This window comes from Mandrillus leucophaeus, unplaced genomic scaffold, assembly GCF_000951045.1.
Source record: "Mandrillus leucophaeus isolate KB7577 unplaced genomic scaffold, Mleu.le_1.0 Scaffold686, whole genome shotgun sequence".
Taxonomy (NCBI): domain Eukaryota; kingdom Metazoa; phylum Chordata; class Mammalia; order Primates; family Cercopithecidae; genus Mandrillus; species Mandrillus leucophaeus.
In genome coordinates, this window is record NW_012107430.1 from 695,621 (window position 1) to 713,241 (window position 17,621).

General features: G+C 38.8%; 1 pseudogene; it reads right to left on the reverse strand.

Annotated features, from left to right (window-relative positions):
* LOC105555459 overlaps positions 1–11,957 on the reverse strand; it is a 34,869-nt pseudogene extending 22,912 nt beyond the window's left edge.
* Between the last annotated feature and the right edge of the window lie 5,664 nt (positions 11,958–17,621).

Sequence of the window (17,621 nt, forward strand, 5' to 3'; positions counted from 1 at the left end):
GCTAGTTTTTTGTATTTCTTAGTAGAGACAGGGTTTCACCGTGTTAGCCAGGATGGTCTCGATCTCCTGACCTCATGATCTGCCCGTCTCGGCCTCCCAAAGTGCTGGGATTACAGGCTTGAGCCACCGCGCCCGGCCAATAATTCTTTTATTATAAACAGCCACATGTGAATTTACCTCATTTATGATTGTAAAGCAGCACCTATTAAGTAGAGGATGTAGTAAAGTATAATTACTGAATATACACACTTTTTAAAAATTATTCACTTTAGGCTGGGCGCTGTGGCTCACGCCTATAATCCCAGCACTTTGGGAGGCTGAGGGGGGTGGATCATTTGTGGTCAGGAGTTCGAGACAAGCCTGGACAGTATGGTGAAACCTCATTTCTACTAAAAATACAAAAATTAGCTAGTGTAGTGGCAGGTGCCTGTAGTCCCAGCTACTTGAGAGGCTGAGGCAGGAGAATTGCTTGAACCCAGGAGGCAGAGATTACAGTGAGCCAAGATCACGCCACCGCACTCCAGCCTGGGCAACGAGACTCCATCTCAAAAATAAGATAAAATAAAATAAAAAATCATTCACTTTCGTTACCCTCCTTTGAGCAGAAATAAACACATGTCAGTTTTCTGAGGGAGATATGTTACGTAGATACACATGCATGAACCATATATATACTTAAGTCTGATGATAACATTGATGATGATGATAATGATACTAAGTTTGTTATATGCCAGGCAACCGTTATGACATATACTGTTTCAGTCCTCACAAAAATCTTATCAGGTAGAAATTCTTATTATCCTTAATCAAAAGATGAGGAAACTTAGTAATAGAGAGGTTAGGAACTTGCCTAATATCATAGAGCGGGGAGAAAAAAAGAGGCACAGCAGGAGTGGAAACCTACGAGGTTTTGCTCCAGTGCATACTCCATCCACGACCTTACGGAGCCTGTCCTATGTGTTATAGATGGTGCTTATCTTTTTTCTTTTTTCTTTTTCTAATTTTTAATTTTGTGAGTACATAGTAGGTATATATATTTGTGGGGTACATGAGATGTTTTGATACAGGTATACAATGTGTAATAATCACATCATGGAAAATGGGGTCCCCATCTTCTCAAGCATTTATCCTTTGTGTTACAAACAATCCAGTTATACTCCTATTTTCAAATGTACAATTAGATTATTATTGACTATAGTCACCCTGACGTACTACTAAATACTAGGCCTTATTCAAACTATCATTTTCTACCCCTTCAGCATCCTCCACCTCTTCCTTCATCCCCCACTACCATACCCAGCCTCTGGTAACCATCCTTCTACTCTATTTCCATGAGTTCAATTGTTTTATTTTTATATCCCACAAATGAAAACATGAGGTGTTTGTTTTTCTGTGCTTGGCTTATTTTACACATAACAACCTCTAGTTCCATTCATGTTGTTGCAAATGACTGAATCTCATTCTTTTTTACTGCTGAATCATACTCCATTGTGTATAAGTACCACATTTTCTTTATCCAGTCATTTGTTGATGGACATTTAGGTTGCTTCCAAATCTTGGTGGCTGTGAACAGAGCTGCAGTGAACACAAGAACACAGATACTTCTTTGATATACTGATTTCCTTTCCTTCGGGTATATATACAGCAGTGGCATTGCTGGATCATATGGTAGCTCGATTTTTAGTTTTTTGAGGAACCTCCAAACTGTGTTCTCCAAAGTAGTTGTACGAATTTACATTCCCACCAACAGTGTACAAGGGTTCCCTTTTCTCCACATCCTTGCCAGCATTTGTTACTGCCTGTCTTTTGGATAAAAGCCCTTTTAGCTGGGGTGAGATAGTATCTCATTGTAGTTTTGATTTGCATTTCTCTGACGATCAATGATCTTGAGCACCTTTTCATATATCTATTTGCCATTTGTATGTCTTCTTTTGAGAAACGTCTATTCAAATCTTCACCCACTTTTAAATTGGATTCTTAGATTTTTTACTATTATTCTTTTTTCTTAATCATAAAACATATGCTTATAGGTGAGAGTTAGGAAACCATCTGAATGCAAAGAAAGAAAATTAAAACAAGCCACAATCCTATTGACATTTTGTTGCAGATTCTAATTACATAAACACTTTATATTGTGTGCATGTGTTTTGAGACTCTGCTACTCTCAATTTTTTTTTTAAATGTGCTGGTCTAAGTGAATCAAGAAACTTACTGCTGCATCAGAGCAAACACAACATAGAAATGTAGCATCTCAAATAGTTCAGCAGGGAAATGCTATTATGGTTTTGGCCTCTGCACATACCTGCTGCAGTATTTCTTTTGTGGCATTCAACTTCTCTCTGTGCTCTTCAAGACAAAACTCCAAATCTCTAATCTTCTCTCCCTCATCCTCCACCTGGTCTGTTAACACACTTAGCTGTATTTAGAATAAAATACTGTGATGAGTGAAAAAGAATTTGGGTCCAACTGCATACGTTATTTCTCTAAATGGAACAAAAAAAGGAATGATCCTACCACTCATACGATCGTAAAGAAAAAAAATCTGAGAAGTACCAAGAAGACAGTGGTCCCTCGCATTCCTATTTATATATTGCTTTTTGATTTAAGGAGCCCTGTACAATTTCAGAGAAAATTTGTGTAGATTAGTAATGTACACTATTTTTTGGTTAAAGCCACTTCAACCATTTATGAGAGAGAGTGTGCACATCTTTTTTTGTGGGCAGGGTGGAAATAGGATTAGAAGAGAGGAAATGAAGTTAATGTTTCAAATAGAAATTATCAAGAGCTATTCAAATTCGATACTTCAAGAAGAATAAGGAAAAGAACCCAGGGAATTCAAGTTCCATGAGCTCTTTGAAGATGACACAGTTCACAGATGAAAGCCAGGGGGCAACTCAGTATACTCAAAGGTCCATGAGGAGCTGTGGGGCTAGTCCTTCAACTCTAATGCTTAGAGCCGATCTCTGAGATTTTCCTCAATAATCATCACCCAGTAAATATACTTCAATTCATTTTGCTCAGTATACCAAAGAAAAACATACTTCAGTTCATTTTGCTCAATATACCAAAGAAAAATGTTTGTCAAGCATTTAAAACATTATGAAGAAACAAACTCAAATTTAGCCCACAAGGAGGATTCTAGTCACTGTTGTGTTTTGTCTCACACAAGGTATCATTTTTTTTTTTTCTTGAGACGGAGTCTCGCTCTGTCACCCAGGCTGCACACAGGGTATCATTTTTAAAATTGAAAAATTAAATATATTTATTCAGATTTCAGATTCAGAAATACAAATTTACATATATGCAGATTTTATGCTATATTCATATATCCAAATTTCTGATACATATTAAAATATATTTTAAAGTCAGATCCAGCCAAGTGTAGTGCTGCACACCTGTAATCCCAGCTACTTAGGAGACTGAGGTAGGAAGATTGCTTGAGCCTAGGAGTTCAAGACTAGCCTGGGCAATGTAAGAAGACCCTGCCTCCAAAAAAAAAAAATCGATCAGATCAGATGACAGATAAAATCAGATGACATTGCACCTGTATTCAGACTGGCCCCAGAAGAGCTGAGGTTAATGGCAGCTCCTTCTAAACTGGGTGTCCAAACCATCATTTTGCCCCAGTCCACTACTCCCTATTGTGTACAGATGGCTTACCGTGCTTATTTCTATTAGCAGTCTGGTTGCTAATAGAACTGGTTTCGATTAGCAGTCAGGTTGCAAGCAATCTGAATTTGCCACCCCAATTTAAAACAGTCTTTGTAAGTATGCTGCAAGGAAAGAACAATATTTAAAAATCACTTGCCTGAAGAATGAGGGATACTTTATCATTTTCTAAACGTGCCAACCTTTCTTGCTATACATCTCCGTTCCCAGGTAGGTGTCCATTTGTCTGAAAAAGGAAATAATATAGGTAAGGCTGATCTTCTCTAAGAATGATATATTGTAGATACATGAAAATCACAAGTGTTCTTAGTCCAAGGGGCCTGAATTGAATCTGGCACAGCTGTCACTGTCAAACAGAAAATACGAGAATGCAATTTGGTTCATTTACCACAAAAGAGGTAAGACAGGCATGTTAAGCGTATAAGCATGTTTTTGCCAAACTAAACATTTCTTAACAAGCAAAAAATAATGACCCACAAGGCACAGTGGATACTGGTATCTCCACTGAGAGCAGACACACACCCAGGGGCAGGCAAAGCTTTGTGAGTGTGTAGGGGGCACCCCTAGCTGTTGAGGTCTGTCTCTCTTCCTCCAAAAGCGTAAACACTCAGGCCACAGTGACTTCCCCTGGTAGCTCCGACTAGCCTCACTTATCTGCATTTTAACACTTTCTGTTCTGACCTTATTAACTTCTTATGAGTTTGCTTGTTCATATAATGTTACCTTCTATTCCAGGGCAGAGCCTATAAATTGTTTTGTAACCTCCCCAGCATCTGGCTCAGTGCTCTGTGTATATTGACGCTTACTTACTATTTCTTCCCCTCCCTCATGCCCCACACGCTTTTTTTTTTTTTTTTTTAAATCATATTTGGGCATACTTATGCATGGTATAAATGCCAAAGGAAGTATAGACTGAGAAACGACATATAGATTGTTTCTTCCTCAGCTGTCTCATATGCAAGTCATGAAAGAGACACACGAAGAGGCTCACAAGAACAGAAAACCTAAAAACATCATTTTGAAATATATGCAGTAGTGTGGGCAGTATCTCTCATAATCTCAGCATAACCATAAAATATGTAATCCCAATAGAATTTCCTGATTCTTCATTCAAATGCAATAGAAATAAAAGCCAGTTGAAATTCAAAAGTGTTAGATGGGGCCACCCAGGGTTCAATTGAAAAAGAAAATAATACCTTCAAATTTAGAACCAGAAAAAACAGACATCTGTTTTTAAAATCCCATACAAGTAATAATATTTTAGAAACAGATACATTTAACTAAGTAGGGAAAAAAAAAAAAAAAAACAACTGCTGTTTAGTGAGTACAAAAAGCAAAACTGGCCAAGTGTGGTGGTGCATGCCTGTAATTCCAGCACTTTGGGAGGCTGAGGACTGCTTTGACCAGAAGTTTGAGACCAACATAGGCAACATGGTGAGACCCCATCTCTAAAATAAAAACATAAACAAATAAATAAATAAAACAGCCAAGCATGTGCAGTGAGCTGAGATCACACCACTGCACTCCAGCCTGGGCGATGGAGTGAGACTCTGTCTAAGAAAAAAAAACAAAAAACCACCAAGCATGGTGTGTGTGCCTGTGGTCCTGGTTACTCTGGAGACTAAGGAAGGAGGATCACTTGAGCCCGGGAGGTGGAGGCTACAGTGAGCCGTGTTTGCACCACTGCACTCCACTTTGGGCAACAAAGCGAGACCCTGTCTTAAGAAAAACATAACAAAACTGATCTTTCTTCTGGTTGGAGGAAATTATAGCAAGAAGAGAGCACGGTTTCCTCCCAAGCTACTTTGTATGATATGGAAGTAAGGTGTTCCGAAACCAGTTCTCCAAAATGAGCCCTAAATAGAAACAGATACTGAAAATTGACTCAAAATGAGCATATTTATGTTTCTCAATACTGTACTGATATTTACAAGCACTCATAATGCTCAAGGGTAGTTTAGTATATTAAAACTCACTATAGGAACATAAAGCGGAATTTAAGAGCGATCAATGTTACATCCTTGTGTTAAGTGGGTAAAGACTGTTCTGTCCACATGTGTTTATATTTCTGCCAATTTTGTTTCCTTTGAATTAAGAATATTGGCAGTAAGATCCATTAGGTAAATATCCTATTGTCTCTACTATTCCTCTAACTCCCATATTCTTCTACCTACCAGGTCACTCAAAACCTTTGCATATATGGCATGCTCTCTCACACACTACTTTTACTCCTTCTGCATGGACCGTCTTTTCCCACCCTTTCTTCTTCTTTCCCCATTCCTTAAGGTCCACCTCTATTAGGGCTTGGTCTGTGAAGTCTTCCTTGAATTCACTGTTTACTATGTGCCAGCAACAGTATCTAGATGAACCTTCATTACAGCAGGCGTTACTCTGAATGCACTAAGGTTAGACTTGACGGCATACATGTCTCTCTCTTCTAATAGACTCTGCATTCTTTGCAAGTAGATTTGCCTTGGCATGGGACACACAGTGGGTGATAACTAAATGTCTGTGGAATGGAAGAATGACGACAGGTGTTCAATAAACACGGTTGAATAAAAGATGACTGCAGGTTTGGTTTTGATCTGGCCTTCTTGCTTCTCAGTGGGTCTTTATTTATGTGTCCTCTATAATCTGGTATGCACTCCATGGTTGACCTCTATCTAGACTGGCTCCTTTCTCCCCAAGCCTGTACTCTCTCTTCCCACTATGTTTAGGAGGTGATCTCAGAGCCTTTGTAATGGACAATAGTTAAGGCCATCTTGTGTGAGCTCCCCTAGACACTTTCTTCCTCAGTGTGTAATAGTATAATATATATTACCTCTTATTTCTTTCCTTTCTTTCTTCCTGCAGGCTTGGGAGAACTGATTCTTAACTCCTTCCTGAAAGCTCATCATTCCACTTCTAGTTTGGAACCTTGATTTCCTGTTTCACTGGGACCTGTAATCACCACTTCTACTTATCATTTTCCATTTCTTCCTTTTAATGAGCTTTCTTCCATTTTCCTTTACAACAACTATCCCAGGGTTTTGTACCCAACACTCTACTCACCTCCCACTCCTCCCTCTCAGGTCAATCCAACTTTCATAACCCATTTCTACCTCCTCCTCATTACATTGTGCCATTCTCCTTTCCCCATCTACTGGCTGACTTGGGTCTTGTCTTAAACTGTGCTCTTTAGTGTTTCATCCTATTCTGCCTCAGGTGGATGACTAATAATTTTATGTGAGTTGGTCACTCAGCCTAAGTTTCTCAGTGCAAAACTGTCTTACATTTCTTTTGATTCTTCCATTCTTCCAGTCATGGGGTGCTTATAAAATCCTGAGCACCTAATTTAAAATGTATTTAAGTATAAACTCCTGTTGAGTCAATCTGACTTTCAAAGCACGGAAGAGCAGCCTAAATCACTTTACCTTTCTACTTTAGCTCATGGTGCAACCTTTTATTGACCACATCCAATTCAGCTAAGTCGAAACTGGAATCAACGTGGGGATTTCAACAGTACAATATCCAGCCAATAGTGTGTGTGGAGGTCTGCTGTTATTACAGCCTGCATTTGAAACTGCCTAGATGCAGTCCTGCCTTATCATTAACTGCTTCCTTTTTTTAAACTTCACAATCTCTTTTATTGTTATTTGGGCAGTTTCCCATACTCAAATATAAAGGGGGAATTTGCTAGGATTCTGTGTTCCTTAAATTCTAGGACGCCATCAATTTTAATTTTGTATTGTGGTAAAATATATATGTAAAATTTACCATTTTAACCCTTCTAAAGTGTATAGTTCAGTGGTAGTAAGTACATTTACATTGTTTCGCAGCCATCACCATCATCCATCTAAATAAACTCTTTTCATCTTGCAAAACTGAAATTCTATGTGCAATAAGTATTATCTTCCCATTCCCCGCTCCCCTCAGCTCCTGGCGGTCACCAATGTACTTTCTGTCTCTAAAATGGACTATTCTAAGTATCTCAATAAAAAAAAAAAAAGGAAAGAAGGGAGAGAGAAAGGGAGGATGGATCTGAGCTAAAATGTATACATATCCCCATTTTAAGATCATAAAACACATCCCAACTTTTGAAATATTAAATTGGAAAAATCTAATATTATCAGCCAATCACTAATTATAAGCATATAATCTTCTACTTGTTGGATTCCCAATGCGGCCCAAGTTGCTTTTTGGTTCTGAAATAAAGTTTAACATGGTAGGTGTGTGGTGACAACTCAATTTCACTCCTATGCTTTTATGGTTCCAAACAGCCAGTCCTGCCCTTTTTGCCTTTTGCTGTCCTTCTTCTTTCATCCTGTCATTCTCTGTGTGCTCGAGAAAACACACGTAATTTGAAAGGTTGGGGTCAAGGTGAGGAATTCTTATAAATAAGTTAGATGGATATAAATAAATTTAGCAACAGCAACAAAAGTCTCTTATCTCTCTGGATCCACATCTAGTTTATTTTGTTATTGTTACTTTTAGGATAAAAACTGAATCTTCATTAGTTCTGTAAAATATTTGTCATTTTATGGACTCTTACGGTTAAAATGTCAAATAATAAGATAGAACGCAACTAAAAACATTGGTCAACAAGACATTACCCATCCAAGGAATAAATTTAAAACAACTTCCATTCATTTAAATGTGTATTCCACTTTATCATTCATGGAGCATCATTCATTACAAATATAACTACTGAGCCAGGCATTCTTCTAAGCACTAGGGATACAGGAACTTTTTAAAACTAAGGGCAAAAATCAGATTCATGATGGTTACATTCCAGTTGAAAAGACGGAAAATAAATGATGTAAACATTACAAATACATTGTACATAAGAAAGTGGTGAATGCTAAGAACAAAATAAAGCAGGGAGAGGTAAGACAAAGAATAAATGGGTATAATTTTAGTTAGGGTGGTGATGCACGGCCTCACTGAGAGCAGGACTTTTGAGTAAATACCAGAAGAATATGAGGGAGCTAGCCATAGAAACATCTGGGGAAAGAGCTTTCCAGGCAGAGTGAAAAGCCAGTGCCTGGAAAAGCCAGTGCAAAGGCTCAGAGGCCAGTGTACCTGGCATGTTAAAGAATCAGTGAAATAGCCAATGTGCTTGGCGTGGAGTGAATAAGGAGATGTGTGATGAGAGAGGAGGTCAGAAAGTTACGGGGAGCAAATCCTACGAGGCCTCGCAGCCCACAGTAAGCACTGTGGTTTTTACTCCGAGTAAGATGTGATGCCATTGGCAGTTTCTGAAAAAAGGCGTGAGTGTCATGATCTAACTTATATTCAGATGTAATCATCATTACTTTTTATCATTTCCAGAAATACTTTCACAGAACAGATTAAGCACATGTTAATGGAAATGTTTTAGACACATGTCAAAAATTGAACTACAGGTATGCTTAGGCTACTATTGCCATTGGTGGCCTCTGGGTGTGGGATAGAAATAGATTCTTCTAACAATAGTAAAGTCCCTTTCTACTGCATGCTAAATGGTCAGAAGAACATGGAGTAAAGAAGGGGTGAGATAGGACATTGAAATAGACTAAGGAATATGCCAGGAAACACCAATTTCAGAGCATGAAGCAATCCCCAAAGAAATCAGCAAACCTGGACCTTTAAATCTCTGGAGGAGAAATCTGCAGAGGAAATATAAAGTATAATAGTAAGACATTATGTATTTTAACAAGTAAAATATCTCCAATGGTCAAGTGTGTGTAGCTGCACACCCGCTAAAGGATGGATTCTACTATTTGCACTCAGAAACTCAGAGGTAAACCAGGTGGGAACACACAGTATTCAGCACAGGACTGGCTGGGAGCTCTAGTATTTGTGTCACATCCTATGAAAACGTTTTAACTGTAGGATGTACTCTTAAGGTTCCCAAAGCAAGCAGTTTTCATGTCTACCACAGATCCAAAAGTAGATTACAATTCTTTCATACAATTCTCATTCGTTTTTATATAAACAAATTCTTTCATACAATTCTCATTAGTTTTAATATAAACACAGTTAACTCATAAGTGTATTAGTGCATCTTACTGAAAGTTGAATATCCTTTAAGCACAAAATATCTCCTTTCCTCTGTCCTCCACTGAATCTGCTTTTGTGACACTCTTTAGATTTTATGTGTTCATCACAGATTAAAACCATGGTATTTACTGCTGTACCCAGACAAAGGGTAGCTCTGCCACATCACCAATTTTTGAGAAGGATGCCTAGAAAGAGACCTCGTTGTTTAGTGGGTAACACTATTAACCCATTTATGCTGGAGGTTGCGAATTTTTCTGTGAAAAATTAGAATTTGGCAATGACCTTGAGCAGTAGGATATAAATAACTCCCACAAGCTTAGCGTTCCAATAATGGAACACTATGTGTAAATGGGTTAAAGGCCCAAATCCACAATTTAATTCGAGAACTGGAACTGAAAAGATTGAAATAAACCACCAGGTGGCACTTCAGGTCAAATACTGCTGGAAACCGCTGTGACTTTTTGAATGTCTTTCATTATGCTTTCCACTTAGCATTGCCATTGGGTCCTTTATAATGAATAACCCAATATAACTGAGAAATCATCTACGTGCAAGATTCTTTCCCTTATAGGACTATTTGATTTAAGCCACACTAGGTCACTCAAGCACAATCTAAAAGCCAGTCTGTTTTTATGGGCAGAATCAGGTGCCCTGTTGTTGGTATTTATAAAATGTACACTAATAGCACTTTTTAAAAAGTTATCCTTAGAGTCAAAAGAAAGTTAAGGTATCTTAAGGAATACAATAGAGCACATCTGCTGCCCTATACTTTTTTTTTGTTCTAATCAGCTACTCTATGTTCTAAATTTTGGAATAAGCAACAAAAGATTCATAATACAGAATTTACAACAGGCAGACACCTACCATTTGACTCTGAAGCCATTCAATAAGCATTTCTGCTGTTGAATCTGGGATCTGTCATCTCAAGCCTTCTTTCTCATCTGTTTCCATCATCTCTAACAATCCACGCAGGTCTTCCACAAGGTGCAGTGCTCGCAAACTTCCCATGAATGGAGAGGTGGGAGATTGGCAATCAAAAATCCCATTGGAATATTCCAGGGCCTTAGAACCTAAGTTAAACAAAGTCACAGAGAGAGCAATGGGATTTATGTTAGATAAAAATATCAAAGCCAAAGGTGGTAAACCAGTCTAGTCACAGTAAGGAACAATCAAAAGAAACAGAAAAAAGAGAATTCAATCACATAAATCTCTCCAAGTCAGATTTACATGGTGCAAGAATTAAAACCATGTAGTTGATGGTACATATCCATGGTGCAATTCCTAACAAGGGGGCCAATCAAGGGGTATAGAAAGAAAAAGAGCCTGGTGGGCTTTGGTGTGAGGTGTGCTGGCATCGTGGAGATCATGGATAAGAAAGTGGAAGATCAGAAAATACAAATATTAGAACTGGTTCATTCTGGACCAATACTGGACCAAATGATTTCTGGCTTAGAAAAACTGTGGATGAAGGGTTATGAAATGAACCCAGATAAAGGTTATTAGAGTAAATTCCAAGGAAAGATAATGAGCTCAATGTGTTAAATTATTATGCTGACGTGCCTATAGGACTTTTCCAGAGAAATATCTGGTTGGAAATTAGAGATAGGGACTGGAAGCTTAGCAAAGAATTGGGAAGGTAAATAGATGTGAACAAGCTGGGTGCAGTGGCGCATGCCTGTGATCGCAGGTACTTGAAGTGGGAAGATTGCTTGAGCCCAGCATTTCAAGGTTGCACTATGCATGTTATTCACAGGCAATCGTGCCTGTAAATAGCCACTGCACTCCAGCTTGAGCAACAGAGCAAGACCTCCTCTCTTAAAAAAAAATAGATATGAGAGTCATTGGTAGAAAGTGAATTTTGAATTCAGGAAAACAGATCAGAACATTCATGGTTACTGGGTAGAGCAGTGTCCCTCAAAGTATGGTCCACAGACCACCTACACCAGAACCACCTGAGATGCAGATTCTTTATCCTTGATTAGAAACCTCGGATGGAACTTGAATTTTTGATATTTTAAAATAATGTTTGAGAATAATGCTGGCAGAAAATGGAGAAGAGGAACAAAAACGAAATTACAGGGAAGCAAAAGACATAGGGCTAAAAAATGAAAATCAGGTAAAAAGATAATATGAAAGTTGTAGTGAAAAAGTGAAGTGAGCAGAGTAAATGTTGTGATTCTGTCTTTCACAGGATGCAGATCACCTGCTATGATACCATCCATCTGCTCCAATGCTGCAGCCAACATATCGCTTGCATCACTCCTCATTTTCTTGTTTGTCAGGGGCAAATTCCAACCTAGATCTGGAAAAAAAATGATGCTATTATTACATCCATTAAATGACATAGGCTTGCTAGTGGGTTTCCTAATTCTCCTTCAAATGATAACTCTGTTGTGTAGTCAAACATGGAGCAAAAACTTCAGTAGTGGAGTAGTAAGCTGTGGCTAATCACCTACTTAGTGCAAGGCCACATGTGATACCTGTATCAGTTAATAAAGAAGATTCCATTCTTGCACTTGAGGTTTTTAAAATCCATTAACATGGTTTCCACGCTGTTCTCTAGAACTCTAGGCCTCTGTAAAGGGCAACAGGGATGGTCATGGAAGCTTGCTGAGGGCCATGACATGCACTGGCCAGACAAGACTCCTTTCTCCCTTTACCAGCCTCACCCAATCTCTGTTCTCTTAATTTTGTTTTTTTTTTTTTTCTTTCTGTATAAGGGCTTAAGATTTGGCTAAGAAAAGGATTCACTAACACATATACTACACGTATGTATACACACACACAAACACACACATACACCCCGACTGATATTAAACCTTTTGTAATGGAGCCATAGCTATCACATACTAAGTGCCTATAGTGGTTCCTACACATTTACATAAATTATCCATAATCCTTAGTCAACAGCTCTATAAAATGTGTAAATTTATCTCCACTTTATAAATGGGGATCAAAGACATTTGATTTTTGCATGGAAACACAGCAAAGTAAATATAGTCAAGTTCAGTTTCTAACCTAGGTCTGATTTCCACTATAATATATAATTTCTGTTTACCTGATCCTATTTGAATATTAACTGATGCTGAAATTGTGTCACAATCTACTCATTGGTTTACCAGTTAAAAATTATATTGAGATAATGCTTGCAAAAAATTTGGTCATTGACAGAAAAAAGTCAAGATAATGTGATTTTCAACATTCACTAACACATTTCAGGTACCAGACTAAGCACCCAAATAAAGCTCTTACTATGTTATATATACTGTGATAGAACAAATACCTGGGAAATAAAGGGCATATTCTGTTTCACAGAAACCTTTGCCCTCTGTTTCCAAGCAGCCAAATCTCACCACTTTATTTTCACAAATATATGTATAGTTTTGGCATAAGCTTCTTGGATTAGTTCCCAATTGTGCATTCATTCTAACATAATGCCATATAATTGTTGTAAAATATTATTTTGATTTAAAATCATTTCACCTAAGGATTTTCTAGAACTTTACTCACTTCCAAAGGTGAAAAATATCACCACCATTTATTGTGGAAATACTACAGCATGAAAACCCTCAAGGTATATATCTACAGTTACTCAGAAAACAAGGAATCAACAAGTTAGTTTATGAACCTAGGTCATTCTAAAAACTTTACTCACACACTCAGCCAGTGCACCATCCAAAGAAATAGGACACACATTTAATAACCACACTCCAGTATGGGAAACTCAAAACACGAAAACTGACAGCATACGGGATTAAGCTGAATTACATAATTAAGTCACTTGCATTCTCTTTCATTTAAAAAGTATTTTGTAGCTCCAAGATGGTCGAATACAAACAGCTCTGGTCTACAGCTCCCAGCATGATTGATGCAGAAAAGGGGTGATTTCTGCATTTCCAACTGAAGTACCTGGTTCATCTCATTAGGACTGGTTGGACAGTGGGTGCAGCCCACGGAGGGTGAGCTGAAGCAGGATGGGGCATCGTCTCACCCAGAAAGCACAAGGGGTTGGGGTATTTCCCTTTCCTAGCCAAGGGAAGCCGTGACAGACTGTACCTAGAAAAACGGGACACTCTTGCCCAAATACTGTGCTTTTCCCACGGTCTTAGCAACTGGCAGACCAGGAGATTCTCTCCCATGCCTGGATTGGTGGGTACCACACCCACAGAGCCTTGCTCACTGCTAGCAGCAGTCTGAGATTGACATGCAAGGCTGCAGCCTGACTGGGGGAAGGGTGTCCGCCATTGCTGAGGCTTGAGTAGGTAAACAAAGTGGCCAGGAAGCTCAAACTCAGTGGAGCCCACTGCAGCACAGCAAGGCCTACTGCCTGTATACACTCCACCTCTGGGGGCAGGGCATAGCTGAACAAAGGCAGCAGAAACTTCTGCAGACTTAAACTTCCCATCTGACAGCTCTAAAGAGAGCAGGGGTTCTCCCAGCATGGCGATTGAGCTCTGAGAATGGACAGACTGCCTCCTCAAGTGGGTTGCTGACTCCTGTGTAGCCTAACTGGGAGAAACCTTCAAGCAGGGGCTGACAGACACCTCATACAGGTGGGTGCCCCTCTGGGATGAAGCTTCCAGAGGAAGGATCAGGCAGCAATATTTGCTGTTCTGCAATATTTGCTGTTGTGCAGCCTCTGCTGGTGATACCCAGGCAAACAAGGTCTGGAGTGGACCTCCAGCAAACTCCAACAGAACTGCAGCTGAGGGACATGACTCTTAGAAGGAAAACTAACAAACAAAAAGGAATAGCATCAACATCAACAAAAAGAACATCTAAACCAAACTCCATCTGTAGGTCACCAACATGAAAGACCAAAGGTAGATAAAACCACAAAGATGGGGAGAAACCAGGGCAGAAAAGCTGAAAATTCTAAAAACCAGATTGCCTTTTCTCCTCCAAAGGATCACAGTTCCTCACCAGCAACGGAACAAAGCGGGATGGAGAATGACTTTGACGAGTTGACAGAAGTAGACTTCAGAAGGTTGGTAATAACATATTTCTCCGAGCTGAAGTAGCATGTTCTAACCCATTGCAAGGAAGCTAAAAACCTTGAAAAAAGATTAGACGAATGGCTACCTAGAAAAAACAGTGTAGGGAAGACCTTAAAAGACCTCATGGAGCTGAAAACCACAGCACAAGAACTTAGTGATACATGCACAAGCTTCAATGGTTGATTTGATCAAGTGGAAGAAAGGGTATCAGTGATTGAAGATCAAATGAATGAAATAAAGCGAGAAGACAAGTTTAAAGAAAAAAAGAGTAAAAAGAAATGAACAAAGCATCCAAGAAATACGGAACTATGTGAAAAGACCAAATCTACATTTGAATGGTGTACCTGAAAGTGACGGGGAGAATGGAACCAAGTTGGAAAACACTCTTCAGGATACTATCCAGGAGAACTTCCCCAACCTAGCAAGGTAGGCCAACATTCAAGTTCAGGAAATACAGAGAACACCACAAAAATACTCCTCGAGAAGAGCAACTCCAAGACACATAATTGTCAGATTCACCAAGGTTGAAATGAAAGAAAAAATGTTAAGGGCAGCCAGAGAGAAAGGTCGGGTTACCCACAGAGGGAAGCCCATCAGACTAACAGCAGATCTCTCAGCAGAAATCCTACAAGTCAGAAGAGAGTGGGGGCCAATATTCAACATTCTTAAAGAAAAGAATTTTCAACCCAGAAATTCATATCCAGCCAAACTAAGCTTCATAAGTGAAGGAGAAAGAAAATCCTTTACAAACAAGCAAATGCTGAGAGATTTTGTCACCACCAGGCCTGCCTTACAAGAGCTCCTGAAGGAAGCACTAAACATGGAAAGGAACAACCAGTACCAGCCACTGCAAAAGCATGCCAAATTGTAAAGACCATTGATGCTAGGGAGAAACTGCATCAACTAATGGGCAAAATAACCAGCTAACATCATAATGACAGGATCAAATTCACACATAACAATATTAACCATAAATGTAAATGGGCTAAATGTCCCAATTAAAAGACACAGACTGGCAAATTGGATGAAGAGTCAAGACCCATCAGTGCGTTGTATTCTGGAGACCCATCTCACGTGCACAGACACACATAGACTCAAAATAAAGGGATGGAGGAAGATCTACCAAGCAAACGGAAAACAAAAACAGGCAGGAGTTGCAATCCTAGTCTCTGATAAAACAGACTTTAAACCTACAAAGATCAAAAGAGACAAATAAGGCAATTATGTAATGGTACAGGGAATAACTCAACAAGAAGAGCTAACTATCCTAAATATATATGCACCCAACACAGGAGCACCCAGATTCATAAAGCAAGTTCTTAGAGACCTACAAAGAGACTTAGACTTCCACACAATAATAATGGAAGACTTTAACACCCTACTGTCTTTAATAGACAGATCAAGGAGACAGAAGGTTAACAAGGATGTCCAGAACTTGAACTCAGCTCTGCACCAAGCAGACCTAATAGACATCTACAGAACTCTCCACCCCAAATCAACACAATATACATTATTCTGAGTACCACATTGCACATATTCTAAAATTAATCACATAATTTGAAGTAAAGTACTGCTCAGCAAATGTAAAAGAAAGAAATCACAAGAAACTGTCTCTCAGACCACAATGCAATCAAAATAGAACTCAGGATTAAGACTCTCACTCAAAACTGCACAACTACAAGGCAGCTGAACAACTGGCTCCTGAATGACTACTGGGTAAATAATGAAATGAAGGTAGAAATGAAGATGTTCTTTGAAACCAATGAGAACAAAGATACAACATACCAGAATCTCTGAGACACATTTAAAGCAGTGTGTAGAAGGAAATTTATAGCACTAAATGCCTACAAGAGAAAGCAGGAAAGATCTAAACTCGACACCCTACCATCACAATTAAAAGAAATAGAGAAGCAAGAGCAAACACATTCAAAAGCTAGGAGAAGGCAAGAAATAACTAAGATCAGAGCAGAACTGAAGGAGATAAAGACATAAAAACCCTTCAAAAAATCAGTCAGTCCAGGAGCTCCTTTTTCGAAAAGATCAACAAAACTGATAGACTGCTAGTAAAACTAATAAAAAAGAAAAGAGAGAAGAATGAAATAGATGCAATAAAAAATGATAAAAGGTATATCACCACTGATCCCACAGAAATACAAACTACCATCAGAGAATACTATAAACACCTTTACCCAAATAAACTAGAAAATCTAGAAGAAGTAGACAAATTCCTGGACACGTTCACCCTCCCAAGACTAAACCAGGAAGAAGTTGAATCTCTGAATAGACCAATAACAGGCTCTGAAATTGAGGCAATAATTAAGAGCCTACCAACTAAAAAAGTCCAGGACCAGATGAATTCACAGCTGAATTCTACCAGAGGTACAAAGAAGAGCTGGTACCATGCCTTCTGAAACTATTCCAATCAACAGAAAAAGAGAGAGTCCTTCCTAACTCATTTTATGAGGCCAGCATCATCCTGATACCAAAGGCTGGAAGAGACACACACACAAAAAAGAGAATTTTAGACCAATATCTCTGATCAATGTGAAAATTCTCAATAAAATACTGGCAAAACAAATCCAGCAGCACATCAAAAAAGCTTATCCACCATGATCAAGTGGGCTTCATCCCAGGTATGCAAGACTGGTTCAACATATGCAAATCAATAAACCTAATCCATCACAAAAACAGAACCAGCAACAAAAACCACATGATTATCTCAAGAGATGCAGAAAAGGCCTTTGATAAATTTCAACAACGCTTCATGCCAAAACTCTTAATAAACTAGGTATTGATGGAACGTATCTCAAAATAATAAGACTATTTATGACAAACACAGAGCCAATATCATACTGAATGGGCAAAAACTGGAAGCATTCCCTTTGAAAACTGGCACAAGACAGGGATGCCCTCTCTCACCACTCCTATTCAACA